The following is a 20,589-nucleotide window of genomic DNA, read 5'->3' on the forward strand; positions in this document are numbered from 1 at the left end:
ACATACTAGATCTCATAGGTGGCTAAGCAGTGGTCAGCTAGTAGTGTCCATTACATTTTACCATCCTGCTATAAACAGCTGCATGTGCCTTAAGTGTAGCCACATTCAAAACAAGATTTAAAATATTTGGTAACGCTTTACATTAACTGCACCATCACGATGCCTTCATAGATCATTCATAAGCAGCATGTTGTATATCTTAACTTCCTCATACACCTTAGCAGCATTAATATACATTAACAACAAACATTTATATATATATATATATATATATATATATATATATATAATTGTTTAATGTTTAAAGTTTTTTATTGCTATATATTAAAGCTTTTAAGGCAGGTTAGGATGTTGAAGTATACTTAAATGCTACTTATGAATGTTCTATGAATGTGTTATGAAGGTGCACTGAATGTTCTATGAATGCATTATGAATGCATTATGCATAGGTGCAGTTAATGTAAAGTGTTAACAAGTATTAAGATTAATCCATATTTGATTACATCTGGCACTGCACTTCATTTTTTTGCCATAATTACCTATTATCATGTCTTTTTTCTTACCAAACTGTAATGCACCTCGTCCATTTGCAGGACAAGACTGTTGTTCTTGTCTGAATATGCTGAATTTCCTGAAATTCAGGAATTGTAGTTTTGTCCTTGTGTGTATGAACGTAGTTCAAAATTGAGACTTTATGAGTGTTGGTACGGTTGCTGTTAGGGCTGAACGATATCACATTGAGATATGTGAAATTTCCATGAGTAATATTGCGATATTTAAAAAACAAAAGACATTAAATTAGCTAAAATAAACTATAGTCACCCGGGTTCAAGTCTCCGCCTGGGTCACATGTGTGTGGAGTTGGCATGTTCTCCCCATGTCGTCGTGGGGTTTCCTCCGGGTACTCCGGTTTCCCCCCACAGTCCAAAAACATGCTGAGGCTAATTGGAGTTGCTAAATTGTCCGTAGGATTGCATGTGTGAGTGAATGGTGTGTGAGTGTGTTCCCTGCCTCGTGCCCATTGCTTCCGGGATAGGCTCCGGACCCCCCCGTGACCCAGTGGGATAAGCGGCTTGGAAAATGGATGGATGGATGGCTGGAAACTATAGTCAAATAGGACATATCTACCAATAGAGTTTGTCAGAGAACTTGGAGGTGTTGCCAAGTCGTGTCAACAAACACAAAACAGTGCCAACAAATGCGATGTGATTATTGCATGTCTGCACATCTCAGTGATGATGCTGAAACAATATATTTTGCAGCCCTAGTTGCTATATAATGTGAGAAATGAACTTAATAATAAGTCATTATGGACATACTACCACATTACCAATTGTCCTTTCCAGTGTATAACTGAAGTACGGATTTAATGGCATAAACGGGGGTAGTCAGCCCTATAGACGACACGGGTGGCTGCCTAGAGGGGGGGTCTTTTCTTTGGTGATGCTAGCTTAGGATGCCACATGGGCTTTGACCAGCACTGGGAAAGCATATTTTGTCTCTTAAAGGAATGGATTTTTATGCTTGAATATGCTTGTACGATGGTTTCCTCCCACGGTCCAATGACATGCAGTTCACATGAATGGATGACTCAGTGACTTAAGTACCTTTAGTGTGTTATGGTGGGAGTAAGTGCGTGTGGGTGGATGGATAGGTGGCAGGGCTGACACGTTCGTAGCTGGATTATGAAATGGACTGAATAGTGCTAAACATAATTCCTTTACAGAGAAACCAAAAATTCCGACTTCACATTTTGAATTATCTTTTCAATTAAACGTTCCTTGGCACAAAAATGAGTACAATGCAGCTTAATTACACTAAATGTTAATTTTTGTTTCTGATTGTTGATTGCTACTCATAGAAGCTTTATTCATTATTTTTGTGGCATTTGGGAGTTTTGGAGTTGGACTGGTGTCTTCCAGGGCAACATAGTAACTCAGTGCAGAACTGCAGAGATTGAGTCCCACCTTTGCTCTGTGACTGTGGAGTTTGCATGTTCTCCACCTTTGCTCTGTGACTGTGGAGTTTGCATGTTCTCCACCTTTGCTCTGTGACTGTGGAGTTTGCATGTTCTCCACCTTTGCTCTGTGACTGTGGAGTTTGCATGTTCTCCACCTTTGCTCTGTGACTGTGGAGTTTGCATGTTCTCCACCTTTGCTCTGTGACTGTAGAGTTTGCATGTTCTCCAGCTTTGCTCTGTGAATGTGGAGTTTGCATGTTCTCTACCTTTGCTCTGTGAATCTGGAGTTTGCATGTTCTCCACCTTTGCTCCGTGACTGTGGAGTTTGCATGTTCTCCACCTTTGTCTGTGACTGTAGAGTTTGCATGTTCTCCAGCTTTGCTCTGTGACTGTGGAGTTTGCATGTTCTCCACCTTTGCTCCATGAATGTGGAGTTTGCATGTTCTCCCCCTTTGCTCCGTGACTGTGGAGTTTGCATGTTCGCAGGATTCCTCTTGGATTCCAAAGGCAGGAGGATAAAGGCTAATTTTTGTCTCAAGATTGTTCCTCCACTATGCCTATGATATCTGGCCACTGTGGGGACATGATTTCGGTCCCCATGAGGGTAAACTCAATTTAATAAAAAATCTGGGACTGCAATGAAAAAATTAATAGCCAGAAGTCTTGAATTTTCTGTGTTTACTCATAGTTAAGGTTAGGTGTGTGTGTGCGCACATTGGCGCGAGTGTGTGTGCCAGTGCATGTGTGTGCATATGTGTGTGTGTGTGTGTCGGCATATATGTGTGGGTGCGTGTGCATGTGTGTGTGCGTGCGTATGTGTGTGTGTGTGATGATCTGGCTTCTGGTTGAGAGAGCTTGGGATAGACTCCAGATTTGCACATTACCCCGAGCAGCATACGCAGAATTAGTGGAAACATTACAGTTTGATGGTGACATTTCAGGTACAAATTAGTAACACAAATCAACATGTATTTTTATATAAATATCCAACCACCTTCCAGTGCTGAACCTGGGCAACGTTAAGGGTGCACACTCTAATTCACACACACACAATCAGAGGCTGTTCGCCTAACCTTCTTGGGGTATCTGGCAGTACCCACACTAAACCAACATTATGCAGGAAGAATTTCTCTAATATATGATATATTTCCTGTTTTATTTCCATGCTTAGCTAGACTTTGGATATTGCTGTCCAGCCAGTAATTTACCAAGACTTACTATGGGCACCTGCTGTTTTCTCTGTGACTGTGGACAACATGCCAGAACTGTTCTTGGCTCAGAATATTTATTGTTCACAAAACGCCTCACATTTTTAATGAATCAACGTGCTGTTTGCGTTGAGGTTTTTAGCTTTTTGAGCTCAATTTCAGTTACTTGCCATCCCACACAGGCCACGGGGTCTCAGCCCTCTGATGTGACATCTGATGCACCAGTGTCTCACACAATGGTGAAAACGTACACTTTGGAACAACTAATGTGCTACCTTACCTATAAAGTGCTACACTGCAATATTGATTTTAACATCCTGAATGAAGGCTCTGTATACGTGTTGGGAACCGGAATCTACATCAGTGTGAATGTTTTGGTAGTGTACTTGTGAGGTCTGGGCAATGAGCAGCACTGCGGGAAATAAGGAGGGCTTGGCAAAGGGAGACAGGGATGGCTTAGGGTTGATGCTAATATGACTTTACCGTAATTACCAAATCAAGGAGAAAAAAAACTTTTAGACAGAAATTAACAGGTATACAGGGCAAGAAAATGTGAGAATATCATGAATCTTCGAAATGCCATCAAAGTAGGGAACCTGGCAATGACAACGAAGCAAAATTGAGGAAACTAAATAAAAAAGGTATTATTCCATACAGAGAGCTCCAGAGGGGATGCATGGTGGCACGGTGGTTGCCACTGTTGCCTCACACCTTTGGGACTGCCGTTCGAGTCTCTGCCATGACTCTTTGGGTTTCCATGTACTCCCCATGTCATTATGGGGTTTCCTCTAGGTACTCCAGTTTCCCCCCACAGTCCAAAAAACATGCTGTGGTTAATTGTTGCCTAATTGCTAATAGAGGTGCCTGTTTGAATGAATGGTGTGTGAGCGTGCCCCACAGTGTGTTGACACCCCTTCCTGGTTTGAACTCTGTCTTGTGCCTGTAGCCTGTGGGATAGGTTCTGGACCCCCTGCAAGCCAGAATAGGATAAGCTATTTCAGAAAATGGATGGATGGGCATTTCCCTGGTGTGTGTGCCCTGTGATGAGTAATTCCCTGGTGTGTATGGCTGGAGATGAGTAATTCTGTGGTGAGTATGGTCTGTGATGGGTAATTCCCTGGTGTGTTTGAGCCCTGTGATGGGTAATTCCCTGGGGTGTGTGTGCCCTGTGATGGGTAACCCTCTGGTGAGTATGGCCTGTGATGTGTAATTCCCTGGTGTGTGCAACTTTGCATAGGACAAACAGCTACGTAAAATGGATGAATTGATGTATTAAGTAGATAAATATAGATGACCAATATTTAACCAATGAGACGATACACACAAAGCAGTAATTCCTATGAAATACCATGCAACCCATATTCAACTGATTGCGACAATATTTACAATAACCACATGATTTGCTCCTGATTCTAATGTAACCTTAGTTACAACATACTATGCGACTACACTCTCAGTTCACTATTCCTGGGAAAGGATTCATACACACAGAGAGACAGACACCCTGGAGCAGATCTCGAGGGATTCGCATATAGTAGATCTGACACCTAGAGCAGACTAACTTAAAGGTCCCCTGCTGATCCGGGATTCAATTTTAATCATCCAAAATGTAGATGTTGCCACATGAAATATTATGTCATATAAACAGACACAGTTTAATGTACTGTAATGGTAGTGTAGTGCTAGAATGTTGTGTAATATGGGTTTACTTACTTAGCCCTAGAAATGGGTTTAGATTATTTTTTTGACTCAGAGAACAGAGAGAGGACTATTTGTTATAAATACAAGAACATTTTCATTTTGAATACTATATTTTATTATGTTAATAGGATTAATTTTTCTTTTAATAAATATTTCAGAAAGTGCTTTGAATTTTTGAACTCTTCTCTCTTCATTTTTTCCTCTCACTTTGTAATCAACATATTGTAATTTTCTCTTTGTTTGGTGAATAAATTTCATTAGATAAAAAAAAAAATCCTACCAGACAAAATCACACATATTTGGTGCTTAAATTTCTTTTTATTTGTTTGCTGTATAACTGGATACTGTGAGGATGAAGCCTGTTCCTCAGCCAAACCCTCCTGTTAGGTCTCCCTGTTACTGCAAGAATGGACTCAGAGCCTGTTCCTCAGCCACGCCCCCTTCTCTGGTCACCCAAAAAGGACTCTAAGCCTTTTCTGCAGCCATGCCCCCTGTCAGGACACCCTGTTATTGTAAGGTTGGACTCTGAGTCTGTTCCTCAGCCACGCCCCCTTCTCAGGTCACCCTATTACTGTAAGGTTGGACTCTGAGCCTGTTCCTCAGCCACGCCCCCTTCTCAGGTCACCCTATTACTGTAAGGTTGGACTCTGAGCCTGTTCCTCAGCCACGCCCCCTTCTCAGGTCACCCTATTACTGTAAGGTTGGACTCTGAGCCTGTTCCTCAGCCACGCCCCCTTCTCAGGTCACCCTATTACTGTAAGGTTGGACTCTGAGCCTGTTCCTCAGCCACGCCCCCTTCTCAGGTCACCCTATTACTGTAAGGTTGGACTCTGAGCCTGTTCCTCAGCCACGCCCCCCTGTCAGGTCACCCAGTTATTGAAAGGATGGAATCTGAGCTTGTTCCGCAACCACGCCCCTGTCAGGTCTCCCTGTTATTATAAGGATGGACTCTGAGCCTGTTCCATACTGCTTATACCTTAGACCTCCCGTCTGTACCAAAGACCTCCCACCTGTACTTTAGACTTTTCCGTATGTACCGTAGGCCTCCTGCCTGTACCTTAGACCTTTTGTCTGTACCTTAGACCTCCCACATGTACCTTAACCCACAACTTCAGTCCATCATTTCTGTCGCTTATTTGCTCTTCATTTGGATGCCCATCTTCTACTGTCATTCCATTAGAGAAACACATAGAAAATGTATGGAAATCCATCCAATAAAAAACAAAAATGAAATTAAGCTAAATGAAGCTTGGACTGGTTAAGCCAGAATTTCCTCCTGACACATTTCTATAATCCATCCATTCATTTTCCAAACCGCTTATCCTACTGGGTCGCAGGGGGTCCGGAGCCTATCCCGGAAGCTATGGGCACGAGGCAGGGAACAACCCAGGACATGGGGCCAGCCCATCGCAGGGCACACTCACACACCATTCACTCACACATGCACTCCTACGGGTAATTTAGTAACTCCAATTAGCCTCAGCATGTCTTTGGACCGTGGGGGGAAACCGGAGTACCCGGAGGAAACCCCACGATGACATGGGGAGAACATGCAAACTCCACACATATGTGACCCAGGCGGAGACTCGAACCCGGGTCCCAGAGGTGTGAGGCAACAGTGCTAACCACTGCACCACCATGCCGCCCCCATTTCTGTAATATATTATCAAATTATTAGTCATAGGAGTCACAGTAATCATAGCATTACTATTGGTATTGTTGTATACCAAGGATCTCTTTAATGTAATATTCAGGTTTTATAATTTGCGAATATTAATGCCAACATATGAGAACATGCAGAAGACAGTAGGCAGATCCTGTATTTTATCAGTACTTCACGTTTGACACTTGGTGCCTGTCCTTGCTGAGCTACTGTTCTTACAGTCATGATGGGGGTGACAGATATGACATCTTGCACTTTTCGCACTGACACTTCTATGCAGCTGAATTGATTTGGGGAGGGTCTGGACTGTCAGTACAATAAGAGCAGCTGCAGGGGATTGAGGTGCCTGCTTCTGCCTTTGGATCAGGCGGCTTCAAATGCCAATGGAAGACGTGAATAGGTATAAACCAGCCATTATACCCAAAAGCACTTTGGTAAGTAAAGTGTTGTAAAAAAAAACACTGGCAGTGGACTGAGCAATGAGAGAAGTCACATGGGCAGATGATTCATCCTTCAGTCTGTTCTCCACGCCTGTCTGGTGACTGTTTCTAACAGCAAAAAGGGTTCTGAATTCTGCATTACAGCGTGGGGCATTCTTATTTACAATAATTACCAGTACCCAGCAATCCATTCACATTCACCCTAATTTAAAAGGTATATGTTTTATGAGTCTTAATGACATGATGACATGGGTGCTCACCAAATACGTCTAAGGAAGAATATTAGTGAAAAAGAAACGAAATGGGATATAAATGCCTGGGGGTAAATCCTGCGCCATCTTGCTCTCCATATAGGTGAGGTGCAGGTGGCTGCTCCTTCACTCTGACCTGTATGGAGAGAGAAAGCTTGGGGGTCAGAGTGAAGGGGCAGCCACTCACACGCCCTTGGCCATGTGACTATTCTGCTGCAGCTGGGCTCAAATGACCTTCTGATGACAGGCGCAGAGGCCCCTCAGCCACAGACCGCCCCCTCAAAAGAAGCATCCAAACCAATGGAAGTTATGGGAGTCAGATGCTGGAATCAATAGGAAGGTCCAAAGGTCCAAGTTTCATCCACTCAGTGTTAATGTTCTGTAGGAATGACCATTAATGTTCTGTAGGAATGACCATTAATGTTCTGTAGGAATGACCATTAATGTTCTGTAGGAATGACACTGTCATGAAGTATGCTTCATTTAAATTAATATATTATTATATACATTCATAAGGGTTTTATTAAAACTCAAAATATTATAGTAAAATCAGAAAAACACATTAGAAAAGTAATAGTAATACTTTATTATTATTATTATTATTATTATTATTATTATTATTATTATTAATCCACTTGAAAATAACTTTCTATTCCAGAGAATGTGCAGCATTGAAACATGCCTCCACATTTTTTTTTTAAAGTTTTAATTAAATTTTATGGAGTAATGCAATTTATTTTCATGTCAATAAATAGGCATTGTATACCCGCGTATTTATGTAGATGGATACCTAATTTAATAGTAGGGTTATTCTAAGGTATATATCAGGGTTACAGAACCTATTTAGTATTATTATTAGTTTATTTGTTTAATCCTCTGAAGCTATACACTGTTAAAGCAGCAATACTGCGAGTAATACATGCCTGTGCTGGAAGTTGAAAGCTCAGGAGCACGGCCTCGTGACACTGATCTCCTTTCATTTTTAAGCAGAAACACATTAGCAGTCTGCCGCGTCACCTTGGAATCACTTTGTGTTTCTGTGCTTAGAGCTGCAAAAGTCACAAAGTGCTCAGTCTCGCAACGTTATCAGAGCAGATGGCGAAACTTCACATCACTGCATGCCAGTCCTCCAAGCATCAGCCGCATAAATGCCAATCTTGTGTTCAACATTGGGTAACTGGCTGCAGACTCAAATCTGTACAATTTCCAGGATAGATGCAATAACTTGGTCCAGTGTCTTTGGTGTAATTAGCAGGATTAGCAGTTGGACCCATGAAGGGGTGGATCTTACAGTAGGTATGATGATTCACCTGCATAATATACTTAATTATAAATAAAAAGATAAAACGTATGATCTGCAGTTTAATCTGCCGTTGATTTCTCATAATTTAAATAATTACTTTAGTATACATCCGAAACAGAATCATTTGTATTACTAATCTGCTTGTATCTGCCACATTATTCACTCATACTCTCTGCTGTCAATCATAATTAGGAAGGAGACGGCAGAAAAAACGCTCTAAGCATTAATGTGAAGTGCAGTAGGGCTTGGATGGGTTGGGGCAGATTGAGAGACAGAAGTGTTATCTGTAGGTAACTGGTTGAAGTGTACAAACACAGACAGACATGAATGAATGAATGAATCTCCAAGCAGCAGCAGAGCACACATAGACTCATTTCTCTGCTTGGTGGTTACATGTTCTTTCCCTGACAAGGTTGTCCTGACATTGTGAGAGGCCAGAATTCCACCCAAGTGTCCCCTGCCTCCTAGCTTGTGCCCTCGAGGATCTACACAGCTTAAACGTGTGTGAACGAAGCGTCTCTCTCGTGAGTCAGACAAAAGCTTAGTGCTTAGTGCTGCAGCACAGAGCTCATGTTTGCTTTGGATTGTGGAACCCCACTTCTACCCATTTCCCTCCATACGGAAATTAACATTGGATCGAAGGCTCAGAATTAAATCTAAATTTCTCCTTCAGCTAGGCCTCCCCAATGAACTAGTGCACCTACTCTTCATGCACACAAAGTAGCAATTAGGGGGAGACTCCGGTGGGCAAATTAGTGCACCAATGCACAATACACTACCGAGTGCTAATGACTGTTATTCACAGAATATTACTTTGCCTGTTGTTTTATTTTAATTCAGAGTTAATCTAAGAAGAAATAACGGCAGAAATTCCTAACAGTTGAAGCCCAAGTCAATTTCATGTGCATTAAAGCAACTCAAGTTAGGTTATTGTGGCTACCTGCTTCAAATGTATTTAAATAATTCTTAACAATCAAATATTTAACATATTTCTGTGTCATTGCCACATAACCAAAAGCTATGACTGTACGATCTATGTTCCACAATTCTATGTTTGTGTCCTACAGGCATAAATAGAGTGAAAAGTGATAAGTTGACTATTCTCACAATAATGAGTAGCCTCACTCGTTTGGAGATACTACCCCTGCTGTTGTATTCGGGCAGCCTATCATCTGATGAATCTGTTGGAACTTATAGATATTGTCAGTAGTATCTTCCCTATTTTTTTGTCAACATTGGCAGAAGAGAGGCTGCTGTGTAGCAAGAGTTGTTCTGCACGGTTCATCGTAAAGGCATAGTAGACCAAGCAGTCGGCTTTCAGCATTTATGCATTCATATTGAGGAGTATATTGTTATATTTGCCTTCTTCACTCTTGCCACAAATGTCTTATTATTTTGTAACTGTCACAGTACAGTGGATATTTTTATTCTTATTATATTTTATATATATTTTTTATATTTATTTAAACTCATCATGCTATTTTCTGGAGTGTGAGACTATAAATGCCAAGGGGAGCACTGACTAACATCGCGCTCTTCTTATTTAATGATATTCGTCCTGCATCATTTCATTCCATTTCTCACTATAATATCATCCTTCACAAACAGCCCATTATTGTCTATAAATACCCCCAAGCAAGCAAAATTAAAATATGCAGGATAATATGATGCATCATTAAACAATATCATCAATAAACAATATTATTAACTGTTAAATAAAAATGATATCTGCATATATATATATATATATATATATAGCTAGCATATTATATATTGCATATTATAATAATATACATGCTATTAATAAAATTTTATATATATATATATATATATATATATATATATATATATATATATGTGTGTGTTATTAAAAAAACTTTTTTCTGAAAATTTGCTGGAGTTCTCCTTAAAAGTGATTCATTGGATCATAGGAAACCTTGCTCAGACAGTATCAGAATGTGTTTTCCAGTTTTAAACTGATTTTCACATACAGAACGGGACTGAAGTGTCTCAGCAGAAATCACACTTAACATGGCACACAATCCTCCATGGATTTTATTTGTGGTTTTCAAAAGTGGTCAACATTGTCATGTTAAATTGAGCTATTCCATGTTAGTGAAGAATAACTAAAAACAAGAACAAAAAAAAAATTGGGAAGACAATGGAAAAATCAAATAAAAAAGATAATTTGAGTAAAATCAGTATGACTGAAATATTGGTATGTATAAAATATTGGAGCGTTACCGACGTCTGCAAAGCATTAACCTAATACAGCATTAGTCTGACGTATGGATACAGTAGGTTAAGCGGACAAAGTTACCTTATGCATTTCCATTATACTGAGTTTTAATACAAAAAATAGTAGTAATATAAATGTAAATATTAATAAGAAAAACAAACTGGAAAAAGCAAGTACTAGGCTATGTTTCTGATGAGGAGTTTATGCTCCTTGAATGAGGCTGCCACTCTCTCGTCAGCTGAGAGCGGAGCCGTCCGGTGCTGAACCAGGGAGACAGCTGACAGCCCACGGCACATCACACTCATTTCCCTGTCTGTGATAGCTAGCGACAGCTTCAAAGAGAATCGCTTGTCAGGGAAGATCTAAAGTGCATGAGCTGCTCACATTTGTAAGACTTGCAACAGCTAACATATAGTGTTTCTCCAGTTTGGTTGACAAAAATTAAAGAAACAGGATCGTTTCAGATCTGCTCTGAGGATTGTGTCCTTAGCATGGTGGATTGGTCTGTAAGCCTCAGTGATCCACGTCATCCGGAACTTGAGCTTCTAGTAGCTCTTCTCTTGGCAAGCATGTCCTTGGAAAGAGGCAAAAAAACTCCAATAAAGATCCCTATGCAGGCTACCAAGAAATGTACCGTGCCTACGGGTGAAAGATGGAGGGTTGGTTGTTGTGCCTTTAAAATGACATGCAGTATCAGGAAAGACCCAGACAGGCCCTTAGGCCCATGGGATGGACACTGATTTTGGGAATGTGGAACGTTACCTTTCTGGTGTGCGTGGCATAAATGTTAGACGGACCCAGACGAGGAGTCTGCGTTTATTGGGAATGTCTGAATGGAGCTGCTGAAGACGCGAAGATAATGAAAAAACTATTAGGTGGCCCCAAAATGTTTTAGCAAAACATTTGTTGTCTCAGGAGTTTGAAGCTGGACATTGCTCAGGCTATGATCAGCAGGAATCGGGAAGTGCTGACAAATTCTGGAGGTACTGTTGAGTGGTAGAAGGAACCACTTTACCACAGTGGATATGTTACAAACTGCTGGTATTTCAGAATCATGGCACGCTGCACGTTGCTATGGTAATCAGCAGTCCTCATAATGGTAAGGCTGCAAGGATGGATGAAATCCATACTTACAACTTGTAAGCTTGGGGTGCTGTTAGGGTTAAGTGACTTCTTCAGTGTTTTTTGGAAACCAAGGAAAGAACCTATAAGTTGTCTAACAGAGGTGTTGATCTCTATTCTTGTTAGATATGATGCCTAAGAGATATGGAATGCATGGTATTGAAAGATTTCTTCTGACAGTCAAACCTGAACTTCAGATGGAAAAATACAGTTTCAAGCCTGCCTGTGGAACAGTAAAGCAATTCATCTTCTTTGCACAGTTGTGTAAAGGTTTATTGGAATATGTTAAAACATTATATACCTACTTTCTGGACGTAAAAATGTGCATGGTCTTGTATCATGGGACATATATTGTGAAGTGTGGATGGAATATGGAGTGCTGGAACAACTATCATGTGCTATTCAGTTTCAGTATGAATGTTAAGCAAATGTTATGAACAAATTCTTTCAATATAGTCTTTTAGTGTAGGATTTGCCTCTGGCAATGGGCCATCTTGTCTCCACTCTCGTCTGTGGTTTTCATAGACAGGTTGTAAAGGTGCGACCATAGCTGGAAGGACATCCAGCATGAGGGGCGAAAGGTGACATCCCTGCTATTTGCAGGTGATGTTGTTCTTTTGGCTTCATCCAAGCAGGACCTCCAGCATGCTGTTGAACAGTCCGATGCCAAGTGTGAAGTGGTGGGCATGACAATCAGCACGTCCAAAGCTGAGGACATGGTACTGTCTCAGAAAGGATTAGACTGCAGTATCAGCGGTAGCTGTTTTACATTTCTCCATCCAACATGTTTTGATACATATTTCAGACATATGAATAATGCGGTACCTCATTTCAATGCAACGCGACTACAGGGAATTTGCCCTTTATAAAGAGAGAGCAGATGCACATTTATTAGCCTGCTAACTACATAATCAGTTATACAACAGAGGGTCACTGTAAGTCAGAAGCACATCCTTGGCATCACTGGACAATCTCTGGAAGGATTACCTTACAATATCCCCTGTTAAACATGCTCCTTTAAAACAACTATTTGTTTTTAATGCATCAATCAATTAACATTAGCTATCACTCCCTCCAGGAAATATCTGACACTATAGTTCTTCGTCTACTTATGGATTTATTCTTCTTCTTGTCATCCTTGGATCCTGCGCATTCCTTCTACGCTTAAGCAGCTGTGTTGCTACAGTACATCCAAAGAGCCATATTCCATTGGATCACAAAACATTTCATTCACCGTCATTCTTCTTCCTTGATGATGCACATTCTCATGGCACAATAGCAGGATGCTTGGTATGTGAGTGAAGGCTAGATCTTCACTCACATACCAAGGTCATACTGTATGTCCTTCAGTCCTAAGAATATTATACTAATTTTGAAGTTCTGCATCATCATCTCTTATGGGTGACTCTCTTTTCCGTCGAAAGTCTGAGCCAATTTGAAATGAACCGATTTGAAGCAAAAAGCTGAGCTGCAGTCAGGCCTCCCCAAGCATGATTTACAGGATCTTTGGAATGTACAAAGTGCCTTTGCAGTGGGCTGCTTTCTTTGGATTCTGCATGTCATAAACACATAAAATTATCTAGCATCATTGCTTATATATCCAAGGGCAACATTTGAATCAGTCCAAAGACATTCTTGAAGATCATCTCTTTCAAAGTCATTTCTGAGCATAACATTTGCCCTTGCTTCTACCACTACTGCTGATAACTCAAGCCGTGGTACTGTGGTTACCTTGATGAGCGCAACACACATTTTCCCCATGACTACTGAGTTATTGAGAGGGCTGCTTTCTCCAGTTCCTAGACTAAAATAAGATTCCAGCATGTTTATCACATCATTTAGAGTGACCATTTCCTTTGTATGGGTTTTGCAAACATGGTGAACCTCACCCTTGACCTTGACTGTTGGTTTGGGTTCAAGTCACATGTCTTACATGATGGTATGACTTAGTCCATTTGCACCACTGTAGTACCCTGTGTGGTTCACTATGACTAATTATGCTCCAACCTAGATCAGTTTTCTAAGCAAAGTGTTGGTTATCTTGCCTACATTAAAACCACATTAATAGTATTAAAATTTATGGGTAATTGTACCCAATCACCAGACCAATTTCACATTTCTTTTGAGGAATTTGATTCCTTTTGTGGTCTCCAGAGTTGGGATGTGTGTCCGAATAGCAGGGATGAATACATGAGTGTACACTGTTGGCACTATGATCTTCTTAGAGGAAAATAGCCGTCCTATATGTAGCCTTTATACAGGCTACAATTCTCCCTTTTGATGACATTGTAGATAGTTTCAGCTTCACTTGCTCTGTGTTCATATCTAGAATATCTGCCACTTCCTCAAGAATGAATGAAGAGTTGCTTTGTGAATCTAGCAGAGCATAGATGAGAATTTCCTTCTCTGAATCACTAGGAAATGACACATAGACAAGCACTATTGCTGAAGTCTGGGTACTATTGCCATCTTGCACAACTCTGCTGGATGTGGTTTCCTTCGTGACATCTTGCAGTTGTTTTGCTTGCGGCTTTTTTACCTTAGTATAACTGGTTTCCTTAGACTGTTCTCTTTCTAGTTCTTGTTATTATTTTGATCGATCCTCATGAAGGTATTTAGGGTGAAATTTTGAGCATGTTTTGCAGACCATCCGGTTACTGCAGCTCTTCAATTGATGGTCAGGTCATTGCTTTATCAGGTTCCCATTGCCATAATGCATGGAAAGATGGTATAGGGTTGCAAGCGATACTAACCACTATTATTAGGAACATCACAAAGTAAGTAAAGCTTGGGAACCTTCTGTATCCCAGTTGATATTGTGCGACCTTTCGGTTCCATCTTGTACTTAGCGAGCCAGGTACTGTAACTTGTTAAGTTTTTGATTCTCAAATCCATCATGAACATGTAGGCTGTCATTGTGAACCATGACACATTCACGCCTGTGTAAGAAGTCCACAGATTTTAACTCTGCACTCTCCCTTTAGACTAATTTTGGCCAATCATGTAATTAATCAGGAATGACTTTAGCAATCGCAAAAGGCTGGCCATATTGTTCATTGAGCAGGTCCCGTGCTACATCATACAAATCTTCTGAATCTATCAGAAAATGTCCTTCTATGGCCTCTCTAGCTTCTTCCAACAAACAAAAGATTTTGTTTGTAGAAAAAGATTTTCTCTCAGAATGTTTTTCCTCTCAATTAGTGTCTGAAAAGATGGCTTCCAATGGTTAAACTTGAGTAGATCTCCACTAAAGATTTTAGGTTCTGGGATGGGTAGCCTATTTTCTGATATACTGTAGCTGCAGCAAAGACTTTCACAAGCTCTTCCTTGTCATCTTGAAGCACACTATTTGGAGCCACATTTCTTAGTGGATATGGATGCTGATCCACAGGGTTCCCCTGATTAATTGCCTTCACAACTATGGACAGTTCAGTGTTCTGTAGTACAAATCCTTGGACTAGGTAGACCTGATTTTTGTCATAGACTCAAACTCTTCCATTCTTGCAGTCAGTCTTTTCAGCTCCTTCAAATGCTCAAGCTCTCTTTTCAAGTTTTCTACAGACCTTCTTATTGTAACATTCTCTTTTTGCTGCTTCTTTAAAAGAGCAGTCTCTTGTATTCCCCTTTCTATCCTACATTTTTACATATCCTACTTTTCTTCTTGAAGATGATGAGCTAAGGCAGCTGCTTCTTGGTCTGCAACTATTAGCTTTTCCTCAACTTCGAGTCTTTGCAGTTGATCTTAGTGGCACTCTTGTATAGCCATGGTCTTCAGTACAGCCTGTGTGGTGGCATACTAGGCACCAGCTTCTTGACTTTCGACTGAGTTGAAACACTGGGAATTGAGGAACTGAATACAGAACTATCATCAGGCCAAAACAGCTCCTCCTCCCTTCCTTAAATTTGAACATTCTGTATTACAGTCGTGGTGAATGGGCTATCAATCCTTATAATCATAAGCAATGTGCAGCTCAGATAATTCCCTTTGAATATTACTAATGTGGTCTTGTATGACATTGCAAGGATCCTGATTTATTACAGATTTTTTAGTTACTTTAGGCACTGTATTCATAAATGCTGTCAAAGTGAAGCAGTAACCCTTTCATTTTTTCCTTTCCAAAATTCCTTCCCTTTTCTCTTAAAGTTTGGGCTCTTTCACCTCTACAAGGCTCTTTAAACTGTAGTACAACACTGGACTCATCTGTCTGCTCTAAATCTGCTGCTAGGGCAGTTGCTGCCACCCGAATTTCTGTACTTGTTTGTGACGTTTTAAAATATTTGTAAATTCAACATAATGATCAACATACACAGTGTAATCAACAACAACCATTTTCACAAATCAAGTGAAAAGGACTAAATTTGGTCGCTGTCCTTGAAAATCATCATAAATGTTCAAAATATCACAATTACACTTAACAAGATGCTTATAGCTACACTTCAGTGAACTTGAACTATGAACAAAAAAATAGGATCTACAAAAAAAACAGCTTACTTAAATGTGAACAACAATATGGTTATATGAATCCCCCTTCGGAGATTTGAAACACTATTACTGTTATTAGACTACACATTGTCCCTTGCAGTCTTTCAATCCTTTTGTCACCTTTGAGAACACAAACTTTAGTGTCTGGCTTCAGCGCGTATTCATGAAAAAACCAATGGATTTGGAATGGATTTGTGTGTCCTTAACGCTAAAAAGTGACTTATCTGTACTTCCCATCTTGACGAGCTGTCGGGCAGGTGCAGGAAAGCTCGCACTGCTCTGAGTTCGACTGTAGGAAATATATCACACCATGCTTCTTTATGTACTGATGGATTTATTCTCCTTATTGTCATCAATCCTCCATTGAACTGTTCAAATACATGATGATGTACCCACTCACGTGAAACACACTGTAGCATAAAAAAGAATGCAAAATATACACCCGACAAAACACTAACGTAAACCAGTACAGCCAGCTGGCCACACACATCCAAGAGAGAATGAGTCCATTGAAGGAATGTAAACTTTAAGACAGGAAATGTAAAATCAGCTTTAAACTGTTTAAAACGATATATAATAGCTCTGCCTATCCTGCCTTCCTGGCGGAAACATTGCAGCACTTAAAACATCTGTACACAACATACAATCTGACATAAATGCTAATTAGTCAAATCAATGAAATCAAATTAATATCAAATAAGAAAATAACACTAATAAATATGTAAACAAAACATATAAAGAATGACAATTGCATGGCAGTTACATTAGTACTAAATGTGGCTGCACCGTTGACTACTGCAGCTTTACTGTGGTCCCCTTCACCTTCCACCTCGCCTCCCCTGGTGCCTCCTCCGACTTCCTCCTCGCTTCCTCCGCCAGTCTCCCTGCTCCCACTACGGGGTCCCCTCGTGATCGCCTGCTGCCCCTGCCACCTTCCGCCCGCTTGGGTTCCCTCGAGCTCCCCGTTGTCCCCCATCCTTTCCCTTCTGGCCTCCTGTGTCTGCTCCTTGTCCCTCTGTGTCTCCAGTGTTCACTCCTGACCCTTCCCTTTCCCCCCATTGGTGTTCCCCACGTGTCTCCATTTTTGATGCCCCTGTGCCTGTTTGCGTTCCCTGTCAGTTGTCAGTTATTCTCTTGGTTATTGCCTTTGTGAATGTTCTGCGTGTCTTTCCTGTTCCCCATGCCTCCTTGACGGTTTTTGCTTTTACCGTATTTTATGTTTAGCGGTGGAGTTGTCAGATTGTCAGTGTGTGTGTGTGTGTGTGTGTGAGAGAGAGAGCAATCCCTCTCATGGACTTTCCTAGGTTAGACAGAGTCAAAGTCAAGCTTGTGGTGACACTGATACATTTATACATATTTTTCCTCCTTCCCCAATGTCTGCACTAAAGTTCCTGTCCACGAGCCACATGGTTTTGTCCACTGTCCTGTCTGAAGTAAATGTGATACATGATCTTGGGATAAATGTTTGCATAGACTTCATTTTGCAATTTACATCAGTACCTATGTAACTATTAAAGTGAAACGTCCATAAGCTTCCTGACATGTGCTCTGATTTGTTTTAGAAAGTGATTTGAGACAGAAAGAACAGACTTAATATTCATGTTTCTCAGATAAGAGTTGATTCAGTGTTAACCACTTACCCAGTGTTCCCCATTATTAAAGTATGTCATTAATATCTATTAAAATAGATTATATCACTAATTTACTTGTACTATACTCAAAATACTCAGTTTTTTATGTGTGTTTTTTATGATTAATTAACAGCAGTTGTCTCTATCAGTAAGCCTTCCCACGGGCAGAGAATATTATGCTCACTGGCCACTTCATTAGGAACCCCATTCTAGCAGCAGGTAGCAGCCTGTTTGCTCTCAGAACTGATAACTGACTCAGCCTGAACTCCGTGTGAAAATGTACTGAAAGCATTGATGTTGATATGATTGCATTATTGCTGCAGATTTCTTTTCTGCACATGCATCCTGCAAATCTCGCATTCCACCACATCCCATAGGTGCTCCGTTGAACTGAGATCAGGTGACTGGGAATATCGTCCCCATGGTCATTTTCATTGAAGTAGCTTGAGAAATGCATTATCTTGGAAGTATCCATTAGGACACCGAAAAACTGGGGCCATAACTGGGTGCTTATGGTAAGAAAAAACGCTCAGAAAGTCTGTGGCATTCAGACATCGCTCAGCCGCTGTTACAGGGCCCAGCGCATGCCAGAAAAACATTCTTCACATCACTACACCACCATCATCCCCAGAATGAACAGCTGACACAAGGCAGGCTGGCTCCATGGATTCATGCGGTTTATAGCAAATTTCAATCCTGAAATCTGCATGTTGTGTCAAAAATCATGATTCATCTGACTAGGTGAATTGCTTTTCCAATTTTTTTTGCTGTCCAGTATTGATGCACCCATGCACACTGCTGCCTCAATTTCCTGAGAGGAATTTAAGCCGATGTGGTTGTCTGCTGCTGTGGTTCATCCATCTGAAGTTTTAATGGGCTGTGCATTCAGGGAAACTTTTCTGCTCATCACTGTTGTAAAGAGGGGTTATGAGGGTTACTGTAACTGCAGTGTCTGAAACAGACGTTCCTAATAACGTTGCCAGTGAGCATAAATGCATTGCTTTTGTTTTTCCAAACTGACCGCGCCTGTTTAGAATTATTTTTCATTAAACACAGGTGTTTGGTACTGACACGGAGATTGTTTTTACTTTTTCCTTTAAAGGACTGGTAGTCAAGAAATGAATCTGTAGTTGGTTTAACTAAAACATGCGTATATAAATACAGCTGATAGCTTTTATGTGTAAACGACATATGTATCGTGATGCTGGCACATGAACTAGCTGAGCTAGGCTGGCTAGGTTAACCTTTGCAAATAGTTGTGGTAGATAACACGCTATTTATGCTGGCCAGTTCGTATATTGTTATGTAATTATTTGCCCCGGTCCTGTCCATGTAATGAAGATCTTTCTTAGTCTTATAGCTGGAAACCTTCCTGTTTTTCACGTCTTATAGATCAGTCTCCCCTCGCGTGTCTGTTGTTAGCCATAGATCCCACGCCATCTGTAAACGTTTCTGCATGATGTATCACTTCCCCTGCGTTTCCCGGATCTGTGTCTGTCTGTGAGTAGGGGTCTGCATGTGCAACTGTTGCCGTCATTGTCAGGACATCCAATAAAAGAGCATTGGCTTGTTTAACCTGCCTTGTCCCACCTCCCTAATTATGCCTGGGTCATGTGGTTGCCACAGTAGGAGCCCTGCAAGCATCCACTACCTGCTGAGCCACGATGCCACAAAAAAGCATATAAAAGAGTGGAGCTTAATAATCATCCAAGGTCCCTGAACATCTCACAGAGCAGCAGTTTTAACCGTGCATTCTTGCTTTCTTAATCACATTTTTATTTTGCTTTCATTACAGCATAGCCCAGAGCATTAAAAACTTCTAAGAGAACACTACGGTTGATAGCCTTGAACAAAAAATACATTTTTCCCATTGCTGGTGCAACAGATTCACATAGCAGCCAGTGTTTGCCTTGAAATCTCTTTGTATGAAATCAGATAAATAAGTGTCTTAGTACAAACAGTGACTGCAGCTCCCAACTTCTGCCAATCATAGTTCCTAGCGTGTTAACTAGCGACACTCTTCACTGATTCTTCTCGATATGCAAGATCTTCTGGGGAATTTAAAGTTCGGGTATCTCATCTACCAATCTATAATCAGAAGATTATTCTACCCAGATAAGTAAATATTAACAAACAAACAGACAAACAAATGAATGAGAAACACATTAGTGAACATTCCATGCAGTAAATAGTACTAAGTACAATATTATAATTTCATTGAATCTGGTGTTTTTATTCAGTCACTCTGTTCAGTTTTTTTCTATTCTTTAGCCCAAGGCAATCATATCTATTATAATAGTTTTTCTGGTAATGACATGCAAGTTTCACATTCTGTTTCAGTGTCAGCTTTTTGTTGTGAAGACATTGATTTTGTGAAAACAGATTTTGAATGTGTTGCATTTCATGAACTTTAGTTTTGGCATGATAATACAATTCCTTACTGAAGTGCAAGGGGTTACTAAATAGATAGGAAATGTCAGGTAAAGCAAATGTGTCCCTGTCAGTAGTGAAGAGAAAAATGATCTCACCATTATTACTGTACACGGCTGCAAAACCGAAGTGGTCTATTATGATTCAACAACACTGGC

The sequence above is a fragment of the Brienomyrus brachyistius genome, chromosome 18 (assembly GCF_023856365.1).
Source record: "Brienomyrus brachyistius isolate T26 chromosome 18, BBRACH_0.4, whole genome shotgun sequence".
NCBI classification, from domain to species: Eukaryota; Metazoa; Chordata; class Actinopteri; order Osteoglossiformes; family Mormyridae; genus Brienomyrus; species Brienomyrus brachyistius.